We start from the raw sequence: 7,068 nt of genomic DNA, 5'->3' as shown, positions 1-7,068 counted from the left end.
AGGGGGGGGGGGGGGTGGAAATTGAGCTTTTGCTGCTGCTGCTACCTGCTTCGTTTCTCTGATCCCTCCCAGAATAGGCTGCCCCTGCTGTGCTAGCACCCACAAACCACCCAAATTTATAGCACAGCATTCTTATTATCTGCAAGGATTTCTTGATAATGTACGTCACAGTGTAGGGGTGACAACACAACCAAATACCTCTCTTGTTGCTGAAAAGGGTGTGGGTTGGTTCCTCTCTGAGGTGCTCTCACTTTCTTCTTCAGCTTGGCACAAAAGCTTGAGGGCAAATGTAATGGAAAAACCAGGAAATTCTCACCTCCTCTGTTTTCCTTGAAAAGCTATAGATGGAGGCATGTACTGTGTGTATCATACAGCAGGACAGAGCTCACTGCTCACAGCAGTTTCTCAGCCAGGGGACAAGTTGTCTTTCATGCCTCTGAATCCCAGCAGTACAGAATCTACTGGAACCTTTCCTCTCTGATGGGTGTCACTCATCAGAGGTTGTGTCAGCTGCTCCTTTGCATCCTGGGCTGTATCAAGTGCCAAGACACTAGGGGAACACTCCAAGTAGCTTGACTTGCACCAAGCCTGCAGTGAACTGAGCATTCACTCAGCACTGAGACTTCCATCCTGTCTGTGAGCTGAACAAGTCCCTATTGCTGAGTTACTTGACTTCAGTGGGACTTGAACCATTACTTTTGTTCCCAACTCTTTCTGTCATACACAGTAGCAAAAACTGTCATGGAGGCCAGACTGACCCCTGGATTTCCTTTCCCTTTCCCCTTCTTTCCTTTCCCCCTTCCCCTTTCCTTCCCTTTTTACAGAATACAGTAGGCATGTTGCATAAGAAAGACAGAAAGTATTATCTCCCTTTCCTAAACAGGAAAATCAGTGAGGTCCAGTTAAAAGAGGTGGCAGGGAACTGTATAGGTAATTTCTGGCAGAAAATGTTTCTAAACCCCAGAGAGAACTCTTGGTCCAATTTAACAGAGCATTCAGTCCTCAGTTAATGAATGAAATCTTTAAGTGTGTTGCTACAAAATGTGGAAAACTTATATTCAAATCCTTGTAACTCCACATTTGAGAGGAACCTTACCTGTCACTTGCCTACATGTGGAGAGAATCCTTCAGGCTCCTCCACTGTAAGGACTCCATTTCCTTCAAGGAAATCAGTATTAATGGAGACAGGGGTTGCAACTTGTGTCCATCACATCCCATCAGCCTTTTATAAACCTAATGAGCACCTTCCTCACTCTTCTTCCTAATGAGTATTTATTTATACAAAGTGAAACCTCTTTAACAAAATGAGTGAAGTCAAACCTCTCTTTCTCTGAAAGGTGTTGGATTTGTCTCAATGTTTTTTGACAATGGAAAATCTTTTGCAGGGCAGAAAACCTGGTTTCCACTCAGCATTAATTATGCCCCTTTAACAGGACATATGATAAGCTGAACTAGGTTTAATATACCTCATTAAGTGAGGTTTGGGCACCAAAATTCAAATCAATAATGCCTTGGATTTAGTACTTTTAACTGAGCTTACAAAGCTCAAAAGGATTATGCAAACAGTTGAAGAAATGAATAAGTTTGTCTTCCCTTGGAGCCAAATTGTGTCCAGGCTCCAGAGAAAGTAGTGGTAGGTTTTTATCTATAGACACAGTTTTTATGACTATCTTCTTTGTAGGAATATGAAAATGCCTAGTGCAAAACAAGATGCCTGTCTGTGTCCCTTTCATACATCTGTGTTCACATGACTGAGACATCTTTTAACCAAGTTTCAGAGGTGAGGTTTCCTCAAGCAGAATTCAAATCTCTAATAATGTGGACCTCAAAGAGCTCAGCATCAAGGCGGGGGGTGCATCAGTATCACTGTTCAGAGAGCTGGAGACACCAAAGCATCAACAGGATCAGAGGGAGGTGTGATGGCAGCTGGGCAGAGCCACACCAGACATATCCCCCTGTTTGTAAAACCTCCCCACTCCATGGGAGGAAAGCTCTGCAGCACCACTGGCATGGTGAGATTGTCTGAGGCAGCTGACACTGAAGAGCTCTCACTGTGGTCAAGGGCATGCAGATAAGGGAGATGTGGAATGGGAGTGAATGATATGGATATCATGATATGGAATGAATCTCCAGTAATGGGAGATAAGGAATAATCCCATTGGGGAAATGCTTCAGGGCAGGCAGTAAAAGGAGGAAAACAGCAGAGGAGAAGTGTGGAAGAGGTAACCCCCTGTCTAATGCATGTGCAATTGTAGCATGGAAGAAAAGGTCTGAGCTGAACTGCAGAGCATGGTTGGAGATGAGGAAAAAAGTACAGAAAATCTGTTTTAGCACAATGCTCAGAGTATTTAGTCACAAAATTACTCTGGAGCTTTATAGCCTCAGGATACTGGGCATTTCCAGCTTGCTGTTTCAACAAAAAGCTCATTCACCAAGGTGCTTACTGCACCATGAGTAGCCCTACTCCTCCTAGACAAGAGGAGAAGCCTGTGCTTCATGCTGGGGTGTGGCATTCACATTCTCTGAAAAAATCTCTTCGCCCAGGATTTTTCTCCTGGGAAGCTGAGAAGCCTCAGAGAAAAGGAAAGCCATTCTTATCTCATTTGCTTCTCCTGTGTTTTGGTCATCTGGAATGTGTTTGGAGATTGTTTTCCAACAGGTGATTGTTTCATTGGATTCTGGTGTGAGTTGTTTTCACTCATTGGCCAATCAGGGCCAAGCTGTATCGAGACTCTGGAAAGAGTCATGAGTTTTATTATTATCTTTTTAGCATTTAGTAAGTATCATTTGTGTATTCTTTAGTATAGTATAGTATTATAAAATAATAAATGAGCCTTCTGAGAAAATAGAGTCAGATTCATCATTGCTCCCTGCCACAAGGGTCCCTGCAGCTACAATATTGGGGGATGAGGACAGGCTCCCCGGCCAGCACAGCTTCATTCACTCCTGTGGCCTCATTACAGCTCTGGGGCCTCTCTTGGCCAATTTGCTGGTCAGGATGGTGCAGCTGGGAGCTGCTTGGCCTCACTGGCCTGGAGCTGCTCCTCCAGGTCAGATCTTGTGCCTTGTGTTAGCAAAGGGGTGTCAGGCTGGTTGGGTACAGAAAACACATGTGGCAAATTTTATCTGAACACAGGTAGGCTCGAGTACAGTGACAAAACCAGCGCTGTGCATAGTCTGTGCTAGCAGGCTGTTAAGGAACCAGAGAATTCTTGAAAACAGGGTAGGAAAAGTTGTTCTGATAGCAGTCCTCTTGGGACCACTCCTACATCCCAGTGATCTCTAAATGTAGATCTATGTCAATATTAAGGCGTCGATTTCTCCCCACCTGAGCTGAATCTCTTTAATAAAGGCATTAAAAAGGAGAAAGATCTCCTGCCCATTTATTTCAAGTATCAGATAACCGCCTTCTGTGACCTGTGAAATTTCTTGATCATTAAATTCAAACAAAGTGCCCAGGTGCATGGAAAGTTTCAAAACAATGTACATTTCACTTCCAACAGGTCCCTCTGTGTCCTCACATGATGCTGCCTATTGACAGCAGAAATGAGGGGAAGCAAAATTGACCCTTTACTCTTAACAGCTGGATCTAATGGTTATGCTACATTTGAGTTAAAATAGAAGAATGAGGGAAGGAGACAGATTAGGCGGAAACAGATTCTGGGAAGTATCAAAGAGAGATTAAATGTTAATAAATTGGGGAAGCAGGAAAAAAATTAACATAATCCTTTATGAAATTATAAAAAGAAGATGGCTGATCCCTTCTCTTTCCCCTCTCTTTCAGCCACTGTCTTTTTTATTTTGACAGTAACCCTAATAGAAAACCAACAGCTGAGCTAAGCTGTTGAAACATTGGACAGCAAAGGGAAAAGATGAAGACAGCTTTGCAGATTTTACAGGTTACTGCCTCTGTGACAATAACCTCTTTTATTCCCTCCACCCCCTTCCTCTGGGGATGTGCATGGCCTGCTGTCTTTAGCTGGAGAGCAGAAAGACACTGAGCAGATAACTGGTTTCAAGCATGTGTCCCATGGAGATAATAGTGCTGACGTTATTCTAATTTTTCCTAATAAACCAGGGCTTGGTCCTGAAACACCTTCTTAGGCAAGGAGCCCAAACATGTTTCAGGAGCCCTATTTTAATCACAAAATATTATTTGCAACAGAGCTGTTAGGTCTTCATGGATAGCTGAATGGGGCAGAAATTTGTGTTTGTGGTTTGCCAGAGGCAGAAAGGAGATAGGACATTCAGATGGTGGAGCAGAGACTGTGTCTCCCACTGTAACCCATAGCTGCAAATTAGGGAAGATCCACATTCTCTCCAGCAGCTGTCCTTACTTCTGCCTGCCCCCATGTCCCACAGTCTCCTCTAGCAGTGACCCAGTGTCTGCTCCTTCCTGGTATCCATCTCTGGGGCTGAGGGAATGGCAGGAGCAGAGGTGGGCTGGGAGCCAAGCACTGTGTGCCAAGTTTGTGGCTTTGCAGTTTACCTGTGGTGGTTTACTCTGCTTCCCTCTTTGCCCAAATGCTCTTCTTAGTTTACTTCTAATTATAACAAATGCCATCTCTCTGTGGTTCCCTGTGGCTTCTTAATTAGTCTGTGAGGAATTACTGAATTCCAGGAGAGCAGAGAAGACATATGTGCCAAAACCTTGCCCATGTTCTCTCTCTCTCCCATACGGACACCACCAGAGGAGAAGCAGCTGACCCTGTTGGCACAAAAGGTAGCAAAAACATTCAAGACCCCACCCAAGGCTATTGAAGTAATTAGAATGATGCCCCAAGGGCTATTAGTCAGGCTCATAAAGAGCACATACTTTTAAAATTAGCTGTCACCATTGTGGCGGGAAAGGAAAAATGAGTTTATATAGCTTGTGGCTGTGTCAGCTTAAATCTTCTCTGCACAGTTAAAGCAAGATCCTGTGTGGAGCAGCCTCTGACCTGGATTAGCAGATTTCCACATCTGGATGTTGCTCCCTGAGATCAGCCTGGGATTCAGCTGGCATCCTCTTTCCTTGCTCTGAGGGGACAGACCAACCTATATGAGTGCAGAAGGACATCTCCAGGCTCTCAGGCCCTTTCCCAACAGCTCCTGTGCCACTCCCAGCCCCACAAAGGGTAGAATAATTTATCTGAATTCAGGTGGGAAGGCTCTGTAGAGACATGAGGCTGCGACCACGGGCGGTGCTGGGGTGTGCTGACACCTGGAGCAGGCTAACGTGGAATTGCTGCTCAGTGCCTGCTATGTCCTGGCACTCCATGTCCCAGCTGGTGCCACTGGGATATACAAGGGTGGGAGGAGAGGTGGAAGCCTCTTGCAGTGGTAGGAACAGAAGCTCTCTCTTCCTCTAACACCTGGAAAGGACACATGTGGAACGTGCTCCTGCTGTCACCACGGCAGGTCACCGGGGACACCACAGGAAGAAGTTCCACTGTGGTTTGGAGGGCCCTTTTTTAAAATGAGGAAAGTTGGGTTTAGCAAAGGAAAAAAGCACACTTCTTCCACCCACACAGAGATTAATTTTCCAGGTTCTCAAACTTGGCATGAAAGTTATGAATCCTATTTAAATGAACTGTTTGTTCTTTACAAGGAAGCATAAGATAAATTTTTAATTTTTTGTAAAAAGCTGTCTGTGGTGAGAAAATGACACCATTCATATCTGGCATCTTTGCTAGCTGGGAAGGTATGTTGTTGTTTTGTTGCATGCTTGTTGCATTTGTTTTTAATTGGAGAAAATTGATGTCATATTCTTTAACAGATTTCATGACCACTTGCTTGGGCTTGGAGCTGGTTTTGTATTTAAGATCTCTTGTCCCACAATTGCATGAAATTCCTTTTTTCCTTAAAGGGGAATTTCAATATGTGACTGATTGCAAGACTAATATTCTGCCTACAGGGTAAAATCCCTTCTAACAGTATCTGTAACTATGTGAGGCCTACATATAGACAAAAGAAAGAAAATATCTCTTAAGTCCAGGCCAATATTTGCAGAACCATTGGAAAAGGTTGAGAAATAAGACAATGTACATTGTGAAAACAAATCTCAGATTGTGAGGTGGAAAGAAAATGTGGTGCCTCACTACGATGGGTGGCTGCTGCCTAAAGAGGGTGAAGGAAGGACGCAGGGCATGGGACTGGGCCCCAGTCCTGATGAAATTGAAGAAATAAGTTGGACTTCAAATTCAGAGGTTCACATTTAATTTGAAAGCTGCATTTCCCACTTTCTGATAGCTCCAGACTTTCAGACTTTCAAACTTTTTTTTCAGTTTTGGACCAAGATTTTTCTAACTTCTTAAATAGGAGGCACAAGTTGTATTTCTCCTGTTTCAAAGTTTAGGTAAGATTAAAGACATGAGTTTGAATTCATAAGGAAAAAAAATTGGAAATGCTATTTAAATTATTATTTTGAGCACCACCATAAACATACTTTTTCAAAATACAATAAAGCTTTTTAAAAAGTATTTTTAAAATAAACCATAATTAAAATGTGAAATTACTTAGTAGCAAGTATTTTCTCTATCATGAAACACAGTCCATATGCTGGGTACTTTAACCACAAGAAGTCTGTTCTGCTGAATTTGCAGATTTGTATGATTTATTTTATAAACATTTAAAGGGAACAAGAAATTACATTTCTTGTGGCTGGATGAATACAGAAAGAAAAATGTAGATTTGGATATAGATGCAATTTATTAAGGCTTTTGAAGCCTAAATCTGTTCTGAAATAAAAGGAAATAATAATCATCAAAAATAGCTTAAAACCAAGTAATTACAAAAACTGAACTTTAAATAATACTAAAGTGCTTCCATTCTTAATGGACTAATATTGCATTTTCAACTGGCTCGCGGTGCTTTGCAGCTGGATCACACATACTTATTGCTGGAACATTCCATATTTTAGGATGCCCTCCACACTGCCATGCAACCAGGTATTAGGTGTACAAAATACCAGTGTGTGGGCATTGCTGAAACAACCACACAACATTCCTGCTGTATAATACCTCACACTGCTCCTGGGACTGCTCCACACATCCTGACAATCTACTGGGTGGCAGGAGAAGGCATTTT

Source organism: Pyrgilauda ruficollis, unplaced genomic scaffold (genome assembly GCF_017590135.1).
Source record: "Pyrgilauda ruficollis isolate IOZ18807 unplaced genomic scaffold, ASM1759013v1 scaffold80, whole genome shotgun sequence".
Taxonomy (NCBI): Eukaryota; Metazoa; Chordata; class Aves; order Passeriformes; family Passeridae; genus Pyrgilauda; species Pyrgilauda ruficollis.
The sequence above is the reverse complement of the archived record's forward strand: the minus strand, read 5'-3'. Positions refer to the sequence as shown.